Source organism: Hypomesus nipponensis, chromosome 20 (assembly GCF_054491055.1).
Source record: "Hypomesus nipponensis isolate SF chromosome 20, ASM5449105v1, whole genome shotgun sequence".
Taxonomy (NCBI): domain Eukaryota; kingdom Metazoa; phylum Chordata; class Actinopteri; order Osmeriformes; family Osmeridae; genus Hypomesus; species Hypomesus nipponensis.
In genome coordinates this window covers 4238190-4253442 of record NC_140380.1, presented here as the reverse complement: position 1 = coordinate 4253442, position 15253 = coordinate 4238190, and the positions used below count along the sequence as shown (strand labels likewise).

Sequence of the window (15253 nt, the reverse complement as noted above, 5' to 3'; positions counted from 1 at the left end):
AGCAAGGGCTTTTTTTCTTTCGTGTCTGAACTGGAGGATGGGAGATGGCGTGCCTTGCTCGCAAATAAAGCATCTCACTTGCTCACCCTTCGATAGCTCAGTTGGTAGAGCGGAGGACTGTAGGTCAAACACGGTTAGAAATCCTTAGGTCGCTGGTTCAAATCCGGCTCCAAGGAGGGATGTTTTGGCGTAGAAATCTGGCCACGATGCATTAAGGCTAGCGCTTGAGACCCCCACCCCCCCCAATTTTGAGAGAGGTCTAAAAACTGTTTTCCCTGACCGGGAATCGAACCCGGGCCACGGCGGTGAGAGCGCCGAATCCTAGCCACTAGACCACCAGGGAGAGCTTGGCTTCTTCTGCTCGCTGTCAAAGATGAGGAGCAAGTTGCAAAATGAAGCCTGTCAAAAGGCAAAGACTTCCACCGAACCTTAAGTTCCCTGACCGGGAATCGAACCCGGGCCGCGGCGGTGAAAGCACCGAATCCTAGCCACTAGACCACCAGGGAGAGCTTGGCTTCCTCTGCTCGCTGTCAAAGATGAGGAGCAAGTTGCAAAATGAAGCCTGTCAAAAGGCAAAGACTTCCACCGAACCTTAAGTTCCCTGACCGGGAATCGAACCCGGGCCGCGGCGGTGAGAGCGCCGAATCCTAGCCACTAGACCACCAGGGAGAGCTTGGCTTCCTCTGCTCGCTGTCAAAGATGAGGAGCAAGTTGCAAAATGAAGCCTGTCAAAAGGCAAAGACTTCCACCGAACCTTAAGTTCCCTGACCAGGAATCGAACCCGGGCCGCGGCGGTGAAAGCGCCGAATCCTAGCCACTAGACCACCAGGGAGACACGTCAAAGACGCCTGCGTCAGCAAGGGCTTTTTTTCTTTCGTGTCTGAACTGGAGGATGGGAGATGGTGTGCCTTGCTCGCAAATAAAGCATCTCACTTGCTCACCCTTCGATAGCTCAGTTGGTAGAGCGGAGGACTGTAGGTCAAACACGGTTAGAAATCCTTAGGTCGCTGGTTCAAATCCGGCTCGAAGGAGGGATGTTTTGGCGTAGAAATCTGGCCACGATGCATTAAGGCTAGCGCTTGAGACCCCCACCCCCCCCAATTTTGAGAGAGGTCTAAAAACTGTTTTCCCTGACCGGGAATCGAACCCGGGCCGCGGCGGTGAGAGCGCCGAATCCTAGCCACTAGACCACCAGGGAGAGCTTGGATTCCTCTGCTCGCTGTCAAAGATGAGGAGCAAGTTGCAAAATGAAGCCTGTCAAAAGGCAAAGACTTCCACCGAACCTTAAGTTCCCTGACCGGGAATCGAACCCGGGCCGCGGCGGTGAAAGCGCCGAATCCTAGCCACTAGACCACCAGGGAGACACGTCAAAGGCGCCTGCGTCAGCAAGGGCTTTTTTTCTTTCGTGTCTGAACTGGAGGATGGGAGATGGCGTGCCTTGCTCGCAAATAAAGCATCTCACTTGCTCACCCTTCGATAGCTCAGTTGGTAGAGCGGAGGACTGTAGGTCAAACACGGTTAGAAATCCTTAGGTCGCTGGTTCAAATCCGGCTCGAAGGAGGGATGTTTTGGCGTAGAAATCTGGCCACGATGCATTAAGGCTAGCGCTTGAGACCCCCACCCCCCCCAATTTTGAGAGAGGTCTAAAAACTGTTTTCCCTGACCGGGAATCGAACCCGGGCCGCGGCGGTGAGAGCGCCGAATCCTAGCCACTAGACCACCAGGGAGAGCTTGGCTTCCTCTGCTCGCTGTCAAAGATGAGGAGCAAGTTGCAAAATGAAGCCTGTCAAAAGGCAAAGACTTCCACCGAACCTTAAGTTCCCTGACCGGGAATCGAACCCGGGCCGCGGCGGTGAAAGCGCCGAATCCTAGCCACTAGACCACCAGGGAGACACGTCAAAGGCGCCTGCGTCAGCAAGGGCTTTTTTTCTTTCGTGTCTGAACTGGAGGATGGGAGATGGCGTGCCTTGCTCGCAAATAAAGCATCTCACTTGCTCACCCTTCGATAGCTCAGTTGGTAGAGCGGAGGACTGTAGGTCAAACACGGTTAGAAATCCTTGGGTCGCTGGTTCAAATCCGGCTCGAAGGAGGGATGTTTTGGCGTAGAAATCTGGCCACGATGCATTAAGGCTAGCGCTTGAGACCCCCACCCCCCCAATTTTGAGAGAGGTCTAAAAACTGTTTTCCCTGACCGGGAATCGAACCCGGGCCGCGGCGGTGAGAGCGCCGAATCCTAGCCACTAGACCACCAGGGAGAGCTTGGCTTCTTCTGCTCGCTGTCAAAGATGAGGAGCAAGTTGCAAAATGAAGCCTGTCAAAAGGCAAAGACTTCCACCGAACCTTAAGTTCACTGACCGGGAATCGAACCCGGGCCGCGGCGGTGAAAGCGCCGAATCCTAGCCACTAGACCACCAGGGAGACACGTCAAAGACGCCTGCGTCAGCAAGGGCTTTTTTTCTTTCGTGTCTGAACTGGAGGATGGGAGATGGCGTGCCTTGCTCGCAAATAAAGCATTTCACTTGCTCACCCTTCGATAGCTCAGTTGGTACAGCGGAAGACTGTAGGTCAAACACGGTTAGAAATCCTTAGGTCGCTGGTTCAAATCCGGCTCGAAGGAGGTATGTTTTGGCGTAGAAATCTGGCCACGATGCATTAAGGCCAGCGCTGGAGACCCCCACCAATTTTGAGAGAGGTCTAAAAACTGTTTTCCCTGACCGGGAATCGAACCCGGGCCGCGGCGGTGAAAGCGCCGAATCCTAGCCACTAGACCACCAGGGAGACACGTCAAAGACGCCTGCGTCAGCAAAGGCTTTTTTTCTTTCGTGTCTGAACTGGAGGATGGGAGATGGCGTGCCTTGCTCGCAAATAAAGCATCTCACTTGCTCACCCTTCGATAGCTCAGTTGGTAGAGCGGAGGACTGTAGGTCAAACACGGTTAGAAATCCTTAGGTCGCTGGTTCAAATCCGGCTCGAAGGAGGGATGTTTTGGCGTAGAAATCTGGCCACAATGCATTAAGGCTAGCGCTTGAGACCCCCACCCCCCCCAATTTTGAGAGAGGTCTAAAAACTGTTTTCCCTGACCGGGAATCGAACCCGGGCCGCTGCGGTGAGAGCGCCGAATCCTAGCCACTAGACCACCAGGGAGAGCTTGGCTTCCTCTGCTCGCTGTCAAAGATGAGGAGCAAGTTGCAAAATGAAGCCTGTCAAAAGGCAAAGACTTCCACCGAACCTTAAGTTCCCTGACCGGGAATCGAACCCGGGCCGCGGCGGTGAAAGCGCCGAATCCTAGCCACTAGACCACCAGGGAGACACGTCAAAGGCGCCTGCGTCAGCAAGGGCTTTTTTTCTTTCGTGTCTGAACTGGAGGATGGGAGATGGCGTGCCTTGCTCGCAAATAAAGCATCTCACTTGCTCACCCTTCGATAGCTCAGTTGGTAGAGCGGAGGACTGTAGGTCAAACACGGTTAGAAATCCTTAGGTCGCTGGTTCAAATCCGGCTCGAAGGAGGGATGTTTTGGCGTAGAAATCTGGCCACGATGCATTAAGGCTAGCGCTGGAGACCCCCACCAATTTTGAGAGAGGTCTAAAAGCTGTTTTCCCTGACCGGGAATCGAACCCGGGCCGCAGCGGTGAAAGCGCCGAATCCTAGCCACTAGACCACCAGGGAGACACGTCAAAGACGCCTGCGTCAGCAAGGGCTTTTTTTCTTTCGTGTCTGAACTGGAGGATGGGAGATGGCGTGCCTTGCTCGCAAATAAAGCATCTCACTTGCTCACCCTTCGATAGCTCAGTTGGTAGAGCGGAGGACTGTAGGTCAAACACGGTTAGAAATCCTTAGGTCGCTGGTTCAAATCCGGCTCGAAGGAGGGATGTTTTGGCGTAGAAATCAGGCCACGATGCATTAAGGCTAGCGCTTGAGACCCCCACCCCCCCCAATTTTGAGAGAGGTCTAAAAACTGTTTTCCCTGACCGGGAATCGAACCCGGGCCGCGGCGGTGAGAGCGCCGAATCCTAGCCACTAGACCACCAGGGAGAGCTTGGCTTCTTCTGCTCGCTGTCAAAGATGAGGAGCAAGTTGCAAAATGAAGCCTGTCAAAAGGCAAAGACTTCCACCGAACCTTAAGTTCACTGACCGGGAATCGAACCCGGGCCGCGGCGGTGAAAGCGCCGAATCCTAGCCACTAGACCACCAGGGAGACACGTCAAAGACGCCTGCGTCAGCAAGGGCTTTTTTTCTTTCGTGTCTGAACTGGAGGATGGGAGATGGCGTGCCTTGCTCGCAAATAAAGCATCTCACTTGCTCACCCTTCGATAGCTCAGTTGGTACAGCGGAAGACTGTAGGTCAAACACGGTTAGAAATCCTTAGGTCGCTGGTTCAAATCCGGCTCGAAGGAGGTATGTTTTGGCGTAGAAATCTGGCCACGATGCATTAAGGCCAGCGCTGGAGACCCCCACCAATTTTGAGAGAGGTCTAAAAACTGTTTTCCCTGACCGGGAATCGAACCCGGGCCGCGGCGGTGAAAGCGCCGAATCCTAGCCACTAGACCACCAGGGAGACACGTCAAAGACGCCTGCGTCAGCAAGGGCTTTTTTTCTTTCGTGTCTGAACTGGAGGATGGGAGATGGCGTGCCTTGCTCGCAAATAAAGCATCTCACTTGCTCACCCTTCGATAGCTCAGTTGGTAGAGCGGAGGACTGTAGGTCAAACACGGTTAGAAATCCTTAGGTCGCTGGTTCAAATCCGGCTCGAAGGAGGGATGTTTTGGCGTAGAAATCTGGCCACGATGCATTAAGGCTAGCGCTTGAGACCCCCACCCCCCCCAATTTTGAGAGAGGTCTAAAAACTGTTTTCCCTGACCGGGAATCGAACCCGGGCCGCGGCGGTGAGAGCGCCGAATCCTAGCCACTAGACCACCAGGGAGAGCTTGGCTTCCTCTGCTCGCTGTCAAAGATGAGGAGCAAGTTGCAAAATGAAGCCTGTCAAAAGGCAAAGACTTCCACCGAACCTTAAGTTCCCTGACCGGGAATCGAACCCGGGCCGCGGCGGTGAAAGCGCCGAATCCTAGCCACTAGACCACCAGGGAGACACGTCAAAGGCGCCTGCGTCAGCAAGGGCTTTTTTTCTTTCGTGTCTGAACTGGAGGATGGGAGATGGCGTGCCTTGCTCGCAAATAAAGCATCTCACTTGCTCACCCTTCGATAGCTCAGTTGGTAGAGCGGAGAACTGTAGGTCAAACACGGTTAGAAATCCTTAAGTCGCTGGTTCAAATCCGGCTCGAAGGAGGGATGTTTTGGCGTAGAAATCTGGCCACGATGCATTAAGGCCAGCGCTGGAGACCCCCACCAATTTTGAGAGAGGTCTAAAAACTGTTTTCCCTGACCGGGAATCGAACCCGGGCCGCGGCGGTGAAAGCGCCGAATCCTAGCCACTAGACCACCAGGGAGACACGTCAAAGACGCCTGCGTCAGCAAGGGCTTTTTTTCTTTCGTGTCTGAACTGGAGGATGGGAGATGGCGTGCCTTGCTCGCAAATAAAGCATCTCACTTGCTCACCCTTCGATAGCTCAGTTGGTACAGCGGAGGACTGTAGGTCAAACACGGTTAGAAATCCTTAGGTCGCTGGTTCAAATCCGGCTCGAAGGAGGTATGTTTTGGCGTAGAAATCTGGCCACGATGCATTAAGGCCAGCGCTGGAGACCCCCACCAATTTTGAGAGAGGTCTAAAAACTGTTTTCCCTGACCGGGAATCGAACCCGGGCCGCGGCGGTGAAAGCGCCGAATCCTAGCCACTAGACCACCAGGGAGACACGTCAAAGACGCCTGCGTCAGCAAGGGCTTTTTTTCTTTCGTGTCTGAACTGGAGGATGGGAGATGGCGTGCCTTGCTCGCAAATAAAGCATCTCACTTGCTCACCCTTCGATAGCTCAGTTGGTAGAGCGGAGGACTGTAGGTCAAACACGGTTAGAAATCCTTAGGTCGCTGGTTCAAATCCGGCTCGAAGGAGGGATGTTTTGGCGTAGAAATCTGGCCACGATGCATTAAGGCTAGCGCTTGAGACCCCCACCCCCCCCCAATTTTGAGAGAGGTCTAAAAACTGTTTTCCCTGACCGGGAATCGAACCCGGGCCGCGGCGGTGAGAGCGCCGAATCCTAGCCACTAGACCACCAGGGAGAGCTTGGCTTCTTCTGCTCGCTGTCAAAGATGAGGAGCAAGTTGCAAAATGAAGCCTGTCAAAAGGCAAAGACTTCCACCGAACCTTAAGTTCACTGACCGGGAATCGAACCCGGGCCGCGGCGGTGAAAGCGCCGAATCCTAGCCACTAGACCACCAGGGAGACACGTCAAAGACGCCTGCGTCAGCAAGGGCTTTTTTTCTTTCGTGTCTGAACTGGAGGATGGGAGATGGCGTGCCTTGCTCGCAAATAAAGCATCTCACTTGCTCACCCTTCGATAGCTCAGTTGGTACAGCGGAAGACTGTAGGTCAAACACGGTTAGAAATCCTTAGGTCGCTGGTTCAAATCCGGCTCGAAGGAGGTATGTTTTGGCGTAGAAATCTGGCCACGATGCATTAAGGCCAGCGCTGGAGACCCCCACCAATTTTGAGAGAGGTCTAAAAACTGTTTTCCCTGACCGGGAATCGAACCCGGGCCGCGGCGGTGAAAGCGCCGAATCCTAGCCACTAGACCACCAGGGAGACACGTCAAAGACGCCTGCGTCAGCAAGGGCTTTTTTTCTTTCGTGTCTGAACTGGAGGATGGGAGATGGCGTGCCTTGCTCGCAAATAAAGCATCTCACTTGCTCACCCTTCGATAGCTCAGTTGGTAGAGCGGAGGACTGTAGGTCAAACACGGTTAGAAATCCTTAGGTCGCTGGTTCAAATCCGGCTCGAAGGAGGGATGTTTTGGCGTAGAAATCTGGCCACGATGCATTAAGGCTAGCGCTTGAGACCCCCACCCCCCCCAATTTTGAGAGAGGTCTAAAAACTGTTTTCCCTGACCGGGAATCGAACCCGGGCCGCGGCGGTGAGAGCGCCGAATCCTAGCCACTAGACCACCAGGGAGAGCTTGGCTTCCTCTGCTCGCTGTCAAAGATGAGGAGCAAGTTGCAAAATGAAGCCTGTCAAAAGGCAAAGACTTCCACCGAACCTTAAGTTCCCTGACCGGGAATCGAACCCGGGCCGCGGCGGTGAAAGCGCCGAATCCTAGCCACTAGACCACCAGGGAGACACGTCAAAGACGCCTGCGTCAGCAAGGGCTTTTTTTCTTTCGTGTCTGAACTGGAGGATGGGAGATGGCGTGCCTTGCTCGCAAATAAAGCATCTCACTTGCTCACCCTTCGATAGCTCAGTTGGTACAGCGGAGGACTGTAGGTCAAACACGGTTAGAAATCCTTAGGTCGCTGGTTCAAATCCGGCTCGAAGGAGGTATGTTTTGGCGTAGAAATCTGGCCACGATGCATTAAGGCCAGCGCTGGAGACCCCCACCAATTTTGAGAGAGGTCTAAAAACTGTTTTCCCTGACCGGGAATCGAACCCGGGCCGCGGCGGTGAAAGCGCCGAATCCTAGCCACTAGACCACCAGGGAGACACGTCAAAGACGCCTGCGTCAGCAAGGGCTTTTTTTCTTTCGTGTCTGAACTGGAGGATGGGAGATGGCGTGCCTTGCTCGCAAATAAAGCATCTCACTTGCTCACCCTTCGATAGCTCAGTTGGTAGAGCGGAGGACTGTAGGTCAAACACGGTTAGAAATCCTTAGGTCGCTGGTTCAAATCCGGCTCGAAGGAGGTATGTTTTGGCGTAGAAATCTGGCCACGATGCATTAAGGCCAGCGCTGGAGACCCCCACCAATTTTGAGAGAGGTCTAAAAACTGTTTTCCCTGACCGGGAATCGAACCCGGGCCGCGGCGGTGAAAGCGCCGAATCCTAGCCACTAGACCACCAGGGAGACACGTCAAAGGCGCCTGCGTCAGCAAGGGCTTTTTTTCTTTCGTGTCTGAACTGGAGGATGGGAGATGGCGTGCCTTGCTCGCAAATAAAGCATCTCACTTGCTCACCCTTCGATAGCTCAGTTGGTAGAGCGGAGGACTGTAGGTCAAACACGGTTAGAAATCCTTAGGTCGCTGGTTCAAATCCGGCTCGAAGGAGGGATGTTTTGGCGTAGAAATCTGGCCACGATGCATTAAGGCTAGCGCTGGAGACCCCCACCAATTTTGAGAGAGGTCTAAAAGCTGTTTTCCCTGACCGGGAATCGAACCCGGGCCGCAGCGGTGAAAGCGCCGAATCCTAGCCACTAGACCACCAGGGAGACACGTCAAAGACGCCTGCGTCAGCAAGGGCTTTTTTTCTTTCGTGTCTGAACTGGAGGATGGGAGATGGCGTGCCTTGCTCGCAAATAAAGCATCTCACTTGCTCACCCTTCGATAGCTCAGTTGGTAGAGCGGAGGACTGTAGGTCAAACACGGTTAGAAATCCTTAGGTCGCTGGTTCAAATCCGGCTCGAAGGAGGGATGTTTTGGCGTAGAAATCTGGCCACGATGCATTAAGGCTAGCGCTTGAGACCCCCACCCCCCCCAATTTTGAGAGAGGTCTAAAAACTGTTTTCCCTGACCGGGAATCGAACCCGGGCCGCGGCGGTGAGAGCGCCGAATCCTACCCACTAGACCACCAGGGAGAGCTTGGCTTCCTCTGCTCGCTGTCAAAGATGAGGAGCAAGTTGCAAAATGAAGCCTGTCAAAAGGCAAAGACTTCCACCGAACCTTAAGTTCCCTGACCGGGAATCGAACCCGGGCCGCGGCGGTGAAAGCGCCGAATCCTAGCCACTAGACCACCAGGGAGACACGTCAAAGGCGCCTGCGTCAGCAAGGGCTTTTTTTCTTTCGTGTCTGAACTGGAGGATGGGAGATGGCGTGCCTTGCTCGCAAATAAAGCATCTCACTTGCTCACCCTTCGATAGCTCAGTTGGTAGAGCGGAGAACTGTAGGTCAAACACGGTTAGAAATCCTTAGGTCGCTGGTTCAAATCCGGCTCGAAGGAGGGATGTTTTGGCGTAGAAATCTGGCCACGATGCATTAAGGCTAGCGCTTGAGACCCCCACCCCCCCCAATTTTGAGAGAGGTCTAAAAACTGTTTTCCCTGACCGGGAATCGAACCCGGGCCGCGGCGGTGAGAGCGCCGAATCCTAGCCACTAGACCACCAGGGAGAGCTTGGCTTCTTCTGCTCGCTGTCAAAGATGAGGAGCAAGTTGCAAAATGAAGCCTGTCAAAAGGCAAAGACTTCCACCGAACCTTAAGTTCACTGACCGGGAATCGAACCCGGGCCGCGGCGGTGAAAGCGCCGAATCCTAGCCACTAGACCACCAGGGAGACACGTCAAAGACGCCTGCGTCAGCAAGGGCTTTTTTTCTTTCGTGTCTGAACTGGAGGATGGGAGATGGCGTGCCTTGCTCGCAAATAAAGCATCACACTTGCTCACCCTTCGATACCTCAGTTGGTAGAGCGGAGGACTGTAGGTCAAACACGGTTAGAAATCCTTAGGTCGCTGGTTCAAATCCGGCTCGAAGGAGGGATGTTTTGGCGTAGAAATCTGGCCACGATGCATTAAGGCTAGCGCTGGAGACCCCCACCAATTTTGAGAGAGGTCTAAAAGCTGTTTTCCCTGACCGGGAATCGAACCCGGGCCGCAGCGGTGAAAGCGCCGAATCCTAGCCACTAGACCACCAGGGAGACACGTCAAAGACGCCTGCGTCAGCAAGGGCTTTTTTTCTTTCGTGTCTGAACTGGAGGATGGGAGATGGCGTGCCTTGCTCGCAAATAAAGCATCTCACTTGCTCACCCTTCGATAGCTCAGTTGGTAGAGCGGAGGACTGTAGGTCAAACACGGTTAGAAATCCTTAAGTCGCTGGTTCAAATCCGGCTCGAAGGAGGGATGTTTTGGCGTAGAAATCTGGCCACGATGCATTAAGGCTAGCGCTTGAGACCCCCACCCCCCCCAATTTTGAGAGAGGTCTAAAAACTGTTTTCCCTGACCGGGAATCGAACCCGGGCCGCGGCGGTGAGAGCGCCGAATCCTAGCCACTAGACCACCAGGGAGAGCTTGGCTTCCTCTGCTCGCTGTCAAAGATGAGGAGCAAGTTGCAAAATGAAGCCTGTCAAAAGGCAAAGACTTCCACCGAACCTTAAGTTCCCTGACCGGGAATCGAACCCGGGCCGCGGCGGTGAAAGCGCCGAATCCTAGCCACTAGACCACCAGGGAGACACGTCAAAGGCGCCTGCGTCAGCAAGGGCTTTTTTTCTTTCGTGTCTGAACTGGAGGATGGGAGATGGCGTGCCTTGCTCGCAAATAAAGCATCTCACTTGCTCACCCTTCGATAGCTCAGTTGGTAGAGCGGAGGACTGTAGGTCAAACACGGTTAGAAATCCTTAGGTCGCTGGTTCAAATCCGGCTCGAAGGAGGGATGTTTTGGCGTAGAAATCTGGCCACGATGCATTAAGGCTAGCGCTTGAGACCCCCACCCCCCCCAATTTTGAGAGAGGTCTAAAAACTGTTTTCACTGACCGGGAATCGAACCCGGGCCGCGGCGGTGAGAGCGCCGAATCCTAGCCACTAGACCACCAGGGAGAGCTTGGCTTCTTCTGCTCGCTGTCAAAGATGAGGAGCAAGTTGCAAAATGAAGCCTGTCAAAAGGCAAAGACTTCCACCGAACCTTAAGTTCACTGACCGGGAATCGAACCCGGGCCGCGGCGGTGAAAGCGCCGAATCCTAGCCACTAGACCACCAGGGAGACACGTCAAAGACGCCTGCGTCAGCAAGGGCTTTTTTTCTTTCGTGTCTGAACTGGAGGATGGGAGATGGCGTGCCTTGCTCGCAAATAAAGCATCTCACTTGCTCACCCTTCGATAGCTCAGTTGGTACAGCGGAGGACTGTAGGTCAAACACGGTTAGAAATCCTTAGGTCGCTGGTTCAAATCCGGCTCGAAGGAGGTATGTTTTGGCGTAGAAATCTGGCCACGATGCATTAAGGCCAGCGCTGGAGACCCCCACCAATTTTGAGAGAGGTCTAAAAACTGTTTTCCCTGACCGGGAATCGAACCCGGGCCGCGGCGGTGAAAGCGCCGAATCCTAGCCACTAGACCACCAGGGAGACACGTCAAAGACGCCTGCGTCAGCAAGGGCTTTTTTTCTTTCGTGTCTGAACTGGAGGATGGGAGATGGCGTGCCTTGCTCGCAAATAAAGCATCTCACTTGCTCACCCTTCGATAGCTCAGTTGGTACAGCGGAGGACTGTAGGTCAAACACGGTTAGAAATCCTTAAGGTCGCTGGTTCAAATCCGGCTCGAAGGAGGGATGTTTTGGCGTAGAAATCTGGCCACGATGCATTAAGGCTAGCGCTTGAGACCCCCACCCCCCCCAATTTTGAGAGAGGTCTAAAAACTGTTTTCCCTGACCGGGAATCGAACCCGGGCCGCGGCGGTGAGAGCACCGAATCCTAGCCACTAGACCACCAGGGAGAGCTTGGCTTCCTCTGCTCGCTGTCAAAGATGGGGAGCAAGTTGCAAAATGAAGCCTGTCAAAAGGCAAAGACTTCCACCGAACCTTAAGTTCACTGACCGGGAATCGAACCCGGGCCGCCGCGGTGAAAGCGCCGAATCCTAGCCACTAGACCACCAGGGAGAGCTTGGCTTCCTCTGCTCGCTGTCAAAGATGAGGAGCAAGTTGCAAAATGAAGCCTGTCAAAAGGCAAAGACTTCCACCGAACCTTAAGTTCCCTGACCGGGAATCGAACCCGGGCCGCGGCGGTGAAAGCGCCGAATCCTAGCCACTAGACCACCAGGGAGACACGTCAAAGGCGCCTGCGTCAGCAAGGGCTTTTTTCTTTCGTGTCTGAACTGGAGGATGGGAGATGGCGTGCCTTGCTCGCAAATAAAGCATCTCACTTGCTCACCCTTCGATAGCTCAGTTGGTAGAGCGGAGGACTGTAGGTCAAACACGGTTAGAAATCCTTAGGTCGCTGGTTCAAATCCGGCTCGAAGGAGGGATGTTTTGGCGTAGAAATCTGGCCACGATGCATTAAGGCTACCGCTTGAGACCCCCACCCCCCCCAATTTTGAGAGAGGTCTAAAAACTGTCTTCCCTGACCGGGAATCGAACCCGGGCCGCGGCGGTGAGAGCGCCGAATCCTAGCCACTAGACCACCAGGGAGAGCTTGGCTTCCTCTGCTCGCTGTCAAAGATGAGGAGCAAGTTGCAAAATGAAGCCTGTCAAAAGGCAAAGACTTCCACCGAACCTTAAGTTCCCTGACCGGGAATCGAACCCGGGCCGCGGCGGTGAAAGCGCCGAATCCTAGCCACTAGACCACCAGGGAGACACGTCAAAGGCGCCTGCGTCAGCAAGGGCTTTTTTTCTTTCGTGTCTGAACTGGAGGATGGGAGATGGCGTGCCTTGCTCGCAAATAAAGCATCTCACTTGCTCACCCTTCGATAGCTCAGTTGGTAGAGCGGAGGACTGTAGGTCAAACACGGTTAGAAATCCTTAGGTCGCTGGTTCAAATCCGGCTCGAAGGAGGGATGTTTTGGCGTAGAAATCTGGCCACGATGCATTAAGGCTAGCGCTGGAGACCCCCACCAATTTTGAGAGAGGTCTAAAAGCTGTTTTCCCTGACCGGGAATCGAACCCGGGCCGCAGCGGTGAAAGCGCCGAATCCTAGCCACTAGACCACCAGGGAGACACGTCAAAGACGCCTGCGTCAGCAAGGGCTTTTTTTCTTTCGTGTCTAAACTGGAGGATGGGAGATGGCGTGCCTTGCTCGCAAATAAAGCATCTCACTTGCTCACCCTTCGATAGCTCAGTTGGTAGAGCGGAGGACTGTAGGTCAAACACGGTTAGAAATCCTTAGGTCGCTGGTTCAAATCTGGCTCGAAGGAGGGATGTTTTGGCGTAGAAATCTGGCCACGATGCATTAAGGCTAGCGCTTGAGACCCCCACCCCCCCCAATTTTGAGAGAGGTCTAAAAACTGTTTTCACTGACCGGGAATCGAACCCGGGCCGCGGCGGTGAGAGCGCCGAATCCTAGCCACTAGACCACCAGGGAGAGCTTGGCTTCCTCTGCTCGCTGTCAAAGATGAGGAGCAAGTTGCAAAATGAAGCCTGTCAAAAGGCAAAGACTTCCACCGAACCTTAAGTTCCCTGACCGGGAATCGAACCCGGGCCGCGGCGGTGAAAGCGCCGAATCCTAGCCACTAGACCACCAGGGAGACACGTCAAAGGCGCATGCGTCAGCAAGGGCTTTTTTTCTTTCGTGTCTGAACTGGAGGATGGGAGATGGCGTGCCTTGCTCGCAAATAAAGCATCTCACTTGCTCACCCTTCGATAGCTCAGTTGGTAGACTGGAGCACTGTAGGTCAAACACGGTTAGAAATCCTTAGGTTGCTGGCTCAAATCCGGCTCGAAGGAGGGATGTTTTGGCGTAGAAATCTGGCCACGATGCATTAAGGCTAGCGCTGGAGACCCCCACCAATTTTGAGAGAGGTCTAAAAGCTGTTTTCCCTGACCGGGAATCGAACCCGGGCCGCAGCGGTGAAAGCGCCGAATCCTAGCCACTAGACCACCAGGGAGACACGTCAAAGACGCCTGCGTCAGCAAGGGCTTTTTTTCTTTCGTGTCTGAACTGGAGGATGGGAGATGGCGTGCCTTGCTCGCAAATAAAGCATCTCACTTGCTCACCCTTCGATAGCTCAGTTGGTAGAGCGGAGGACTGTAGGTCAAACACGGTTAGAAATCCTTAGGTCGCTGGTTCAAATCCGGCTCGAAGGAGGGATGTTTTGGCGTAGAAATCTGGCCACGATGCATTAAGGCTAGCGCTTGAGACCCCCACCCCCCCCAATTTTGAGAGAGGTCTAAAAACTGTTTTCCCTGACCGGGAATCGAACCCGGGCCGCGGCGGTGAGAGCGCCGAATCCTAGCCACTAGACCACCAGGGAGAGCTTGGCTTCCTCTGCTCGCTGTCAAAGATGAGGAGCAAGTTGCAAAATGAAGCCTGTCAAAAGGCAAAGACTTCCACCGAACCTTAAGTTCCCTGACCGGGAATCGAACCCGGGCCGCGGCGGTGAAAGCGCCGAATCCTAGCCACTAGACCACCAGGGAGACACGTCAAAGGCGCCTGCGTCAGCAAGGGCTTTTTTTCTTTCGTGTCTGAACTGGAGGATGGGAGATGGCGTGCCTTGCTCGCAAATAAAGCATCTCACTTGCTCACCCTTCGATAGCTCAGTTGGTAGAGCGGAGGACTGTAGGTCAAACACGGTTAGAAATCCTTAGGTCGCTGGTTCAAATCAGGCTCGAAGGAGGGATGTTTTGGCGTAGAAATCTGGCCACGATGCATTAAGGCTAGCGCTTGAGACCCCCACCCCCCCCCAATTTTGAGAGAGGTCTAAAAACTGTTTTCCCTGACCGGGAATCGAACCCGGGCCGCGGCGGTGAGAGCGCCGAATCCTAGCCACTAGACCACCAGGGAGAGCTTGGCTTCTTCTGCTCGCTGTCAAAGATGAGGAGCAAGTTGCAAAATGAAGCCTGTCAAAAGGCAAAGACTTCCACCGAACCTTAAGTTCACTGACCGGGAATCGAACCCGGGCCGCGGCGGTGAAAGCGCCGAATCCTAGCCACTAGACCACCAGGGAGACACGTCAAAGACGCCTGCGTCAGCAAGGGCTTTTTTTCTTTCGTGTCTGAACTGGAGGATGGGAGATGGCGTGCCTTGCTCGCAAATAAAGCATCTCACTTGCTCACCCTTCGATAGCTCAGTTGGTAGAGCGGAGGACTGTAGGTCAAACACGGTTAGAAATCCTTAGGTCGCTGGTTCAAATCCGGCTCGAAGGAGGGATGTTTTGGCGTAGAAATCTGGCCACGATGCATTAAGGCTAGCGCTTGAGACCCCCACCCCCCCCCAATTTTGAGAGAGGTCTAAAAACTGTTTTCCCTGACCGGGAATCGAACCCGGGCCGCGGCGGTGAGAGCGCCGAATCCTAGCCACTAGACCACCAGGGAGAGCTTGGCTTCTTCTGCTCGCTGTCAAAGATGAGGAGCAAGTTGCAAAATGAAGCCTGTCAAAAGGCAAAGACTTCCACCGAACCTTAAGTTCACTGACCGGGAATCGAACCCGGGCCGCGGCGGTGAAAGCGCCGAATCCTAGCCACTAGACCACCAGGGAGACACGTCAAAGACGCCTGCGTCAGCAAGGGCTTTTTTTCTTTCGTGTCTGAAC

General features: G+C 54.1%; 84 non-coding genes across 84 annotated transcripts; 31 read left to right on the top strand and 53 right to left on the bottom strand.

Moving 5' to 3' along the window:
* The first annotated feature begins 86 nt into the window (after positions 1-86).
* trnay-gua (transfer RNA tyrosine (anticodon GUA)) lies at positions 87-176 on the top strand. The gene is given in 2 exon segments: positions 87-123; positions 141-176. It is a non-coding gene; the product is annotated as a tRNA-Tyr (tRNA).
* Positions 177-271: 95 nt separating this feature from the next.
* On the bottom strand, positions 272-343 carry trnae-cuc (transfer RNA glutamic acid (anticodon CUC)). The gene has a single exon. It is a non-coding gene; the product is annotated as a tRNA-Glu (tRNA).
* Positions 344-434: 91 nt separating this feature from the next.
* On the bottom strand, positions 435-506 carry trnae-uuc (transfer RNA glutamic acid (anticodon UUC)). Its single transcript has one exon. It is a non-coding gene; the product is annotated as a tRNA-Glu (tRNA).
* A 91-nt stretch (positions 507-597) lies between these two features.
* trnae-cuc (transfer RNA glutamic acid (anticodon CUC)) lies at positions 598-669 on the bottom strand. Its single transcript has one exon. It is a non-coding gene; the product is annotated as a tRNA-Glu (tRNA).
* A 91-nt stretch (positions 670-760) lies between these two features.
* Positions 761-832, bottom strand: trnae-uuc (transfer RNA glutamic acid (anticodon UUC)). Its single transcript has one exon. It is a non-coding gene; the product is annotated as a tRNA-Glu (tRNA).
* A 109-nt stretch (positions 833-941) lies between these two features.
* trnay-gua (transfer RNA tyrosine (anticodon GUA)) lies at positions 942-1031 on the top strand. The gene is given in 2 exon segments: positions 942-978; positions 996-1031. It is a non-coding gene; the product is annotated as a tRNA-Tyr (tRNA).
* Positions 1032-1126: 95 nt separating this feature from the next.
* On the bottom strand, positions 1127-1198 carry trnae-cuc (transfer RNA glutamic acid (anticodon CUC)). The gene has a single exon. It is a non-coding gene; the product is annotated as a tRNA-Glu (tRNA).
* A 91-nt stretch (positions 1199-1289) lies between these two features.
* Positions 1290-1361, bottom strand: trnae-uuc (transfer RNA glutamic acid (anticodon UUC)). The gene has a single exon. It is a non-coding gene; the product is annotated as a tRNA-Glu (tRNA).
* A 109-nt stretch (positions 1362-1470) lies between these two features.
* Positions 1471-1560, top strand: trnay-gua (transfer RNA tyrosine (anticodon GUA)). The gene is given in 2 exon segments: positions 1471-1507; positions 1525-1560. It is a non-coding gene; the product is annotated as a tRNA-Tyr (tRNA).
* Positions 1561-1655: 95 nt separating this feature from the next.
* trnae-cuc (transfer RNA glutamic acid (anticodon CUC)) lies at positions 1656-1727 on the bottom strand. The gene has a single exon. It is a non-coding gene; the product is annotated as a tRNA-Glu (tRNA).
* A 91-nt stretch (positions 1728-1818) lies between these two features.
* On the bottom strand, positions 1819-1890 carry trnae-uuc (transfer RNA glutamic acid (anticodon UUC)). Its single transcript has one exon. It is a non-coding gene; the product is annotated as a tRNA-Glu (tRNA).
* A 109-nt stretch (positions 1891-1999) lies between these two features.
* trnay-gua (transfer RNA tyrosine (anticodon GUA)) lies at positions 2000-2089 on the top strand. The gene is given in 2 exon segments: positions 2000-2036; positions 2054-2089. It is a non-coding gene; the product is annotated as a tRNA-Tyr (tRNA).
* Positions 2090-2183: 94 nt separating this feature from the next.
* On the bottom strand, positions 2184-2255 carry trnae-cuc (transfer RNA glutamic acid (anticodon CUC)). The gene has a single exon. It is a non-coding gene; the product is annotated as a tRNA-Glu (tRNA).
* A 91-nt stretch (positions 2256-2346) lies between these two features.
* trnae-uuc (transfer RNA glutamic acid (anticodon UUC)) lies at positions 2347-2418 on the bottom strand. The gene has a single exon. It is a non-coding gene; the product is annotated as a tRNA-Glu (tRNA).
* A 109-nt stretch (positions 2419-2527) lies between these two features.
* trnay-gua (transfer RNA tyrosine (anticodon GUA)) lies at positions 2528-2617 on the top strand. Its single transcript is given in 2 exon segments — positions 2528-2564; positions 2582-2617. It is a non-coding gene; the product is annotated as a tRNA-Tyr (tRNA).
* An 89-nt stretch (positions 2618-2706) lies between these two features.
* trnae-uuc (transfer RNA glutamic acid (anticodon UUC)) lies at positions 2707-2778 on the bottom strand. Its single transcript has one exon. It is a non-coding gene; the product is annotated as a tRNA-Glu (tRNA).
* Positions 2779-2887: 109 nt separating this feature from the next.
* Positions 2888-2977, top strand: trnay-gua (transfer RNA tyrosine (anticodon GUA)). The gene is given in 2 exon segments: positions 2888-2924; positions 2942-2977. It is a non-coding gene; the product is annotated as a tRNA-Tyr (tRNA).
* A 95-nt stretch (positions 2978-3072) lies between these two features.
* trnae-cuc (transfer RNA glutamic acid (anticodon CUC)) lies at positions 3073-3144 on the bottom strand. The gene has a single exon. It is a non-coding gene; the product is annotated as a tRNA-Glu (tRNA).
* Positions 3145-3235: 91 nt separating this feature from the next.
* On the bottom strand, positions 3236-3307 carry trnae-uuc (transfer RNA glutamic acid (anticodon UUC)). The gene has a single exon. It is a non-coding gene; the product is annotated as a tRNA-Glu (tRNA).
* A 109-nt stretch (positions 3308-3416) lies between these two features.
* On the top strand, positions 3417-3506 carry trnay-gua (transfer RNA tyrosine (anticodon GUA)). The gene is given in 2 exon segments: positions 3417-3453; positions 3471-3506. It is a non-coding gene; the product is annotated as a tRNA-Tyr (tRNA).
* An 89-nt stretch (positions 3507-3595) lies between these two features.
* trnae-uuc (transfer RNA glutamic acid (anticodon UUC)) lies at positions 3596-3667 on the bottom strand. The gene has a single exon. It is a non-coding gene; the product is annotated as a tRNA-Glu (tRNA).
* A 109-nt stretch (positions 3668-3776) lies between these two features.
* Positions 3777-3866, top strand: trnay-gua (transfer RNA tyrosine (anticodon GUA)). The gene is given in 2 exon segments: positions 3777-3813; positions 3831-3866. It is a non-coding gene; the product is annotated as a tRNA-Tyr (tRNA).
* A 95-nt stretch (positions 3867-3961) lies between these two features.
* Positions 3962-4033, bottom strand: trnae-cuc (transfer RNA glutamic acid (anticodon CUC)). Its single transcript has one exon. It is a non-coding gene; the product is annotated as a tRNA-Glu (tRNA).
* Positions 4034-4124: 91 nt separating this feature from the next.
* trnae-uuc (transfer RNA glutamic acid (anticodon UUC)) lies at positions 4125-4196 on the bottom strand. The gene has a single exon. It is a non-coding gene; the product is annotated as a tRNA-Glu (tRNA).
* Positions 4197-4305: 109 nt separating this feature from the next.
* trnay-gua (transfer RNA tyrosine (anticodon GUA)) lies at positions 4306-4395 on the top strand. The gene is given in 2 exon segments: positions 4306-4342; positions 4360-4395. It is a non-coding gene; the product is annotated as a tRNA-Tyr (tRNA).
* Positions 4396-4484: 89 nt separating this feature from the next.
* trnae-uuc (transfer RNA glutamic acid (anticodon UUC)) lies at positions 4485-4556 on the bottom strand. Its single transcript has one exon. It is a non-coding gene; the product is annotated as a tRNA-Glu (tRNA).
* Positions 4557-4665: 109 nt separating this feature from the next.
* On the top strand, positions 4666-4755 carry trnay-gua (transfer RNA tyrosine (anticodon GUA)). The gene is given in 2 exon segments: positions 4666-4702; positions 4720-4755. It is a non-coding gene; the product is annotated as a tRNA-Tyr (tRNA).
* Positions 4756-4850: 95 nt separating this feature from the next.
* On the bottom strand, positions 4851-4922 carry trnae-cuc (transfer RNA glutamic acid (anticodon CUC)). The gene has a single exon. It is a non-coding gene; the product is annotated as a tRNA-Glu (tRNA).
* A 91-nt stretch (positions 4923-5013) lies between these two features.
* On the bottom strand, positions 5014-5085 carry trnae-uuc (transfer RNA glutamic acid (anticodon UUC)). The gene has a single exon. It is a non-coding gene; the product is annotated as a tRNA-Glu (tRNA).
* Positions 5086-5194: 109 nt separating this feature from the next.
* trnay-gua (transfer RNA tyrosine (anticodon GUA)) lies at positions 5195-5284 on the top strand. Its single transcript is given in 2 exon segments — positions 5195-5231; positions 5249-5284. It is a non-coding gene; the product is annotated as a tRNA-Tyr (tRNA).
* An 89-nt stretch (positions 5285-5373) lies between these two features.
* On the bottom strand, positions 5374-5445 carry trnae-uuc (transfer RNA glutamic acid (anticodon UUC)). The gene has a single exon. It is a non-coding gene; the product is annotated as a tRNA-Glu (tRNA).
* Positions 5446-5554: 109 nt separating this feature from the next.
* On the top strand, positions 5555-5644 carry trnay-gua (transfer RNA tyrosine (anticodon GUA)). The gene is given in 2 exon segments: positions 5555-5591; positions 5609-5644. It is a non-coding gene; the product is annotated as a tRNA-Tyr (tRNA).
* Positions 5645-5733: 89 nt separating this feature from the next.
* On the bottom strand, positions 5734-5805 carry trnae-uuc (transfer RNA glutamic acid (anticodon UUC)). Its single transcript has one exon. It is a non-coding gene; the product is annotated as a tRNA-Glu (tRNA).
* A 109-nt stretch (positions 5806-5914) lies between these two features.
* trnay-gua (transfer RNA tyrosine (anticodon GUA)) lies at positions 5915-6004 on the top strand. The gene is given in 2 exon segments: positions 5915-5951; positions 5969-6004. It is a non-coding gene; the product is annotated as a tRNA-Tyr (tRNA).
* A 96-nt stretch (positions 6005-6100) lies between these two features.
* Positions 6101-6172, bottom strand: trnae-cuc (transfer RNA glutamic acid (anticodon CUC)). Its single transcript has one exon. It is a non-coding gene; the product is annotated as a tRNA-Glu (tRNA).
* Positions 6173-6263: 91 nt separating this feature from the next.
* On the bottom strand, positions 6264-6335 carry trnae-uuc (transfer RNA glutamic acid (anticodon UUC)). Its single transcript has one exon. It is a non-coding gene; the product is annotated as a tRNA-Glu (tRNA).
* A 109-nt stretch (positions 6336-6444) lies between these two features.
* trnay-gua (transfer RNA tyrosine (anticodon GUA)) lies at positions 6445-6534 on the top strand. Its single transcript is given in 2 exon segments — positions 6445-6481; positions 6499-6534. It is a non-coding gene; the product is annotated as a tRNA-Tyr (tRNA).
* Positions 6535-6623: 89 nt separating this feature from the next.
* Positions 6624-6695, bottom strand: trnae-uuc (transfer RNA glutamic acid (anticodon UUC)). The gene has a single exon. It is a non-coding gene; the product is annotated as a tRNA-Glu (tRNA).
* A 109-nt stretch (positions 6696-6804) lies between these two features.
* On the top strand, positions 6805-6894 carry trnay-gua (transfer RNA tyrosine (anticodon GUA)). The gene is given in 2 exon segments: positions 6805-6841; positions 6859-6894. It is a non-coding gene; the product is annotated as a tRNA-Tyr (tRNA).
* A 95-nt stretch (positions 6895-6989) lies between these two features.
* trnae-cuc (transfer RNA glutamic acid (anticodon CUC)) lies at positions 6990-7061 on the bottom strand. Its single transcript has one exon. It is a non-coding gene; the product is annotated as a tRNA-Glu (tRNA).
* Positions 7062-7152: 91 nt separating this feature from the next.
* Positions 7153-7224, bottom strand: trnae-uuc (transfer RNA glutamic acid (anticodon UUC)). The gene has a single exon. It is a non-coding gene; the product is annotated as a tRNA-Glu (tRNA).
* A 109-nt stretch (positions 7225-7333) lies between these two features.
* Positions 7334-7423, top strand: trnay-gua (transfer RNA tyrosine (anticodon GUA)). Its single transcript is given in 2 exon segments — positions 7334-7370; positions 7388-7423. It is a non-coding gene; the product is annotated as a tRNA-Tyr (tRNA).
* An 89-nt stretch (positions 7424-7512) lies between these two features.
* On the bottom strand, positions 7513-7584 carry trnae-uuc (transfer RNA glutamic acid (anticodon UUC)). Its single transcript has one exon. It is a non-coding gene; the product is annotated as a tRNA-Glu (tRNA).
* Positions 7585-7693: 109 nt separating this feature from the next.
* trnay-gua (transfer RNA tyrosine (anticodon GUA)) lies at positions 7694-7783 on the top strand. The gene is given in 2 exon segments: positions 7694-7730; positions 7748-7783. It is a non-coding gene; the product is annotated as a tRNA-Tyr (tRNA).
* An 89-nt stretch (positions 7784-7872) lies between these two features.
* trnae-uuc (transfer RNA glutamic acid (anticodon UUC)) lies at positions 7873-7944 on the bottom strand. The gene has a single exon. It is a non-coding gene; the product is annotated as a tRNA-Glu (tRNA).
* Positions 7945-8053: 109 nt separating this feature from the next.
* Positions 8054-8143, top strand: trnay-gua (transfer RNA tyrosine (anticodon GUA)). Its single transcript is given in 2 exon segments — positions 8054-8090; positions 8108-8143. It is a non-coding gene; the product is annotated as a tRNA-Tyr (tRNA).
* Positions 8144-8232: 89 nt separating this feature from the next.
* Positions 8233-8304, bottom strand: trnae-uuc (transfer RNA glutamic acid (anticodon UUC)). The gene has a single exon. It is a non-coding gene; the product is annotated as a tRNA-Glu (tRNA).
* Positions 8305-8413: 109 nt separating this feature from the next.
* Positions 8414-8503, top strand: trnay-gua (transfer RNA tyrosine (anticodon GUA)). Its single transcript is given in 2 exon segments — positions 8414-8450; positions 8468-8503. It is a non-coding gene; the product is annotated as a tRNA-Tyr (tRNA).
* Positions 8504-8598: 95 nt separating this feature from the next.
* trnae-cuc (transfer RNA glutamic acid (anticodon CUC)) lies at positions 8599-8670 on the bottom strand. Its single transcript has one exon. It is a non-coding gene; the product is annotated as a tRNA-Glu (tRNA).
* A 91-nt stretch (positions 8671-8761) lies between these two features.
* trnae-uuc (transfer RNA glutamic acid (anticodon UUC)) lies at positions 8762-8833 on the bottom strand. Its single transcript has one exon. It is a non-coding gene; the product is annotated as a tRNA-Glu (tRNA).
* Positions 8834-8942: 109 nt separating this feature from the next.
* On the top strand, positions 8943-9032 carry trnay-gua (transfer RNA tyrosine (anticodon GUA)). The gene is given in 2 exon segments: positions 8943-8979; positions 8997-9032. It is a non-coding gene; the product is annotated as a tRNA-Tyr (tRNA).
* A 95-nt stretch (positions 9033-9127) lies between these two features.
* On the bottom strand, positions 9128-9199 carry trnae-cuc (transfer RNA glutamic acid (anticodon CUC)). The gene has a single exon. It is a non-coding gene; the product is annotated as a tRNA-Glu (tRNA).
* Positions 9200-9290: 91 nt separating this feature from the next.
* On the bottom strand, positions 9291-9362 carry trnae-uuc (transfer RNA glutamic acid (anticodon UUC)). The gene has a single exon. It is a non-coding gene; the product is annotated as a tRNA-Glu (tRNA).
* Positions 9363-9471: 109 nt separating this feature from the next.
* On the top strand, positions 9472-9561 carry trnay-gua (transfer RNA tyrosine (anticodon GUA)). The gene is given in 2 exon segments: positions 9472-9508; positions 9526-9561. It is a non-coding gene; the product is annotated as a tRNA-Tyr (tRNA).
* Positions 9562-9650: 89 nt separating this feature from the next.
* Positions 9651-9722, bottom strand: trnae-uuc (transfer RNA glutamic acid (anticodon UUC)). Its single transcript has one exon. It is a non-coding gene; the product is annotated as a tRNA-Glu (tRNA).
* Positions 9723-9831: 109 nt separating this feature from the next.
* trnay-gua (transfer RNA tyrosine (anticodon GUA)) lies at positions 9832-9921 on the top strand. The gene is given in 2 exon segments: positions 9832-9868; positions 9886-9921. It is a non-coding gene; the product is annotated as a tRNA-Tyr (tRNA).
* Positions 9922-10016: 95 nt separating this feature from the next.
* Positions 10017-10088, bottom strand: trnae-cuc (transfer RNA glutamic acid (anticodon CUC)). The gene has a single exon. It is a non-coding gene; the product is annotated as a tRNA-Glu (tRNA).
* Positions 10089-10179: 91 nt separating this feature from the next.
* On the bottom strand, positions 10180-10251 carry trnae-uuc (transfer RNA glutamic acid (anticodon UUC)). The gene has a single exon. It is a non-coding gene; the product is annotated as a tRNA-Glu (tRNA).
* Positions 10252-10360: 109 nt separating this feature from the next.
* Positions 10361-10450, top strand: trnay-gua (transfer RNA tyrosine (anticodon GUA)). The gene is given in 2 exon segments: positions 10361-10397; positions 10415-10450. It is a non-coding gene; the product is annotated as a tRNA-Tyr (tRNA).
* A 95-nt stretch (positions 10451-10545) lies between these two features.
* On the bottom strand, positions 10546-10617 carry trnae-cuc (transfer RNA glutamic acid (anticodon CUC)). The gene has a single exon. It is a non-coding gene; the product is annotated as a tRNA-Glu (tRNA).
* A 91-nt stretch (positions 10618-10708) lies between these two features.
* On the bottom strand, positions 10709-10780 carry trnae-uuc (transfer RNA glutamic acid (anticodon UUC)). Its single transcript has one exon. It is a non-coding gene; the product is annotated as a tRNA-Glu (tRNA).
* A 109-nt stretch (positions 10781-10889) lies between these two features.
* On the top strand, positions 10890-10979 carry trnay-gua (transfer RNA tyrosine (anticodon GUA)). Its single transcript is given in 2 exon segments — positions 10890-10926; positions 10944-10979. It is a non-coding gene; the product is annotated as a tRNA-Tyr (tRNA).
* Positions 10980-11068: 89 nt separating this feature from the next.
* trnae-uuc (transfer RNA glutamic acid (anticodon UUC)) lies at positions 11069-11140 on the bottom strand. The gene has a single exon. It is a non-coding gene; the product is annotated as a tRNA-Glu (tRNA).
* Positions 11141-11249: 109 nt separating this feature from the next.
* trnay-gua (transfer RNA tyrosine (anticodon GUA)) lies at positions 11250-11340 on the top strand. Its single transcript is given in 2 exon segments — positions 11250-11286; positions 11304-11340. It is a non-coding gene; the product is annotated as a tRNA-Tyr (tRNA).
* Positions 11341-11435: 95 nt separating this feature from the next.
* trnae-cuc (transfer RNA glutamic acid (anticodon CUC)) lies at positions 11436-11507 on the bottom strand. Its single transcript has one exon. It is a non-coding gene; the product is annotated as a tRNA-Glu (tRNA).
* A 254-nt stretch (positions 11508-11761) lies between these two features.
* Positions 11762-11833, bottom strand: trnae-uuc (transfer RNA glutamic acid (anticodon UUC)). The gene has a single exon. It is a non-coding gene; the product is annotated as a tRNA-Glu (tRNA).
* A 108-nt stretch (positions 11834-11941) lies between these two features.
* On the top strand, positions 11942-12031 carry trnay-gua (transfer RNA tyrosine (anticodon GUA)). The gene is given in 2 exon segments: positions 11942-11978; positions 11996-12031. It is a non-coding gene; the product is annotated as a tRNA-Tyr (tRNA).
* A 95-nt stretch (positions 12032-12126) lies between these two features.
* trnae-cuc (transfer RNA glutamic acid (anticodon CUC)) lies at positions 12127-12198 on the bottom strand. The gene has a single exon. It is a non-coding gene; the product is annotated as a tRNA-Glu (tRNA).
* A 91-nt stretch (positions 12199-12289) lies between these two features.
* On the bottom strand, positions 12290-12361 carry trnae-uuc (transfer RNA glutamic acid (anticodon UUC)). Its single transcript has one exon. It is a non-coding gene; the product is annotated as a tRNA-Glu (tRNA).
* Positions 12362-12470: 109 nt separating this feature from the next.
* Positions 12471-12560, top strand: trnay-gua (transfer RNA tyrosine (anticodon GUA)). Its single transcript is given in 2 exon segments — positions 12471-12507; positions 12525-12560. It is a non-coding gene; the product is annotated as a tRNA-Tyr (tRNA).
* An 89-nt stretch (positions 12561-12649) lies between these two features.
* trnae-uuc (transfer RNA glutamic acid (anticodon UUC)) lies at positions 12650-12721 on the bottom strand. Its single transcript has one exon. It is a non-coding gene; the product is annotated as a tRNA-Glu (tRNA).
* A 109-nt stretch (positions 12722-12830) lies between these two features.
* On the top strand, positions 12831-12920 carry trnay-gua (transfer RNA tyrosine (anticodon GUA)). The gene is given in 2 exon segments: positions 12831-12867; positions 12885-12920. It is a non-coding gene; the product is annotated as a tRNA-Tyr (tRNA).
* A 95-nt stretch (positions 12921-13015) lies between these two features.
* trnae-cuc (transfer RNA glutamic acid (anticodon CUC)) lies at positions 13016-13087 on the bottom strand. Its single transcript has one exon. It is a non-coding gene; the product is annotated as a tRNA-Glu (tRNA).
* A 91-nt stretch (positions 13088-13178) lies between these two features.
* Positions 13179-13250, bottom strand: trnae-uuc (transfer RNA glutamic acid (anticodon UUC)). The gene has a single exon. It is a non-coding gene; the product is annotated as a tRNA-Glu (tRNA).
* A 288-nt stretch (positions 13251-13538) lies between these two features.
* trnae-uuc (transfer RNA glutamic acid (anticodon UUC)) lies at positions 13539-13610 on the bottom strand. Its single transcript has one exon. It is a non-coding gene; the product is annotated as a tRNA-Glu (tRNA).
* A 109-nt stretch (positions 13611-13719) lies between these two features.
* Positions 13720-13809, top strand: trnay-gua (transfer RNA tyrosine (anticodon GUA)). Its single transcript is given in 2 exon segments — positions 13720-13756; positions 13774-13809. It is a non-coding gene; the product is annotated as a tRNA-Tyr (tRNA).
* A 95-nt stretch (positions 13810-13904) lies between these two features.
* On the bottom strand, positions 13905-13976 carry trnae-cuc (transfer RNA glutamic acid (anticodon CUC)). The gene has a single exon. It is a non-coding gene; the product is annotated as a tRNA-Glu (tRNA).
* Positions 13977-14067: 91 nt separating this feature from the next.
* trnae-uuc (transfer RNA glutamic acid (anticodon UUC)) lies at positions 14068-14139 on the bottom strand. Its single transcript has one exon. It is a non-coding gene; the product is annotated as a tRNA-Glu (tRNA).
* A 109-nt stretch (positions 14140-14248) lies between these two features.
* On the top strand, positions 14249-14338 carry trnay-gua (transfer RNA tyrosine (anticodon GUA)). Its single transcript is given in 2 exon segments — positions 14249-14285; positions 14303-14338. It is a non-coding gene; the product is annotated as a tRNA-Tyr (tRNA).
* Positions 14339-14434: 96 nt separating this feature from the next.
* On the bottom strand, positions 14435-14506 carry trnae-cuc (transfer RNA glutamic acid (anticodon CUC)). Its single transcript has one exon. It is a non-coding gene; the product is annotated as a tRNA-Glu (tRNA).
* A 91-nt stretch (positions 14507-14597) lies between these two features.
* Positions 14598-14669, bottom strand: trnae-uuc (transfer RNA glutamic acid (anticodon UUC)). Its single transcript has one exon. It is a non-coding gene; the product is annotated as a tRNA-Glu (tRNA).
* Positions 14670-14778: 109 nt separating this feature from the next.
* Positions 14779-14868, top strand: trnay-gua (transfer RNA tyrosine (anticodon GUA)). The gene is given in 2 exon segments: positions 14779-14815; positions 14833-14868. It is a non-coding gene; the product is annotated as a tRNA-Tyr (tRNA).
* Positions 14869-14964: 96 nt separating this feature from the next.
* On the bottom strand, positions 14965-15036 carry trnae-cuc (transfer RNA glutamic acid (anticodon CUC)). Its single transcript has one exon. It is a non-coding gene; the product is annotated as a tRNA-Glu (tRNA).
* Positions 15037-15127: 91 nt separating this feature from the next.
* Positions 15128-15199, bottom strand: trnae-uuc (transfer RNA glutamic acid (anticodon UUC)). Its single transcript has one exon. It is a non-coding gene; the product is annotated as a tRNA-Glu (tRNA).
* Between the last annotated feature and the right edge of the window lie 54 nt (positions 15200-15253).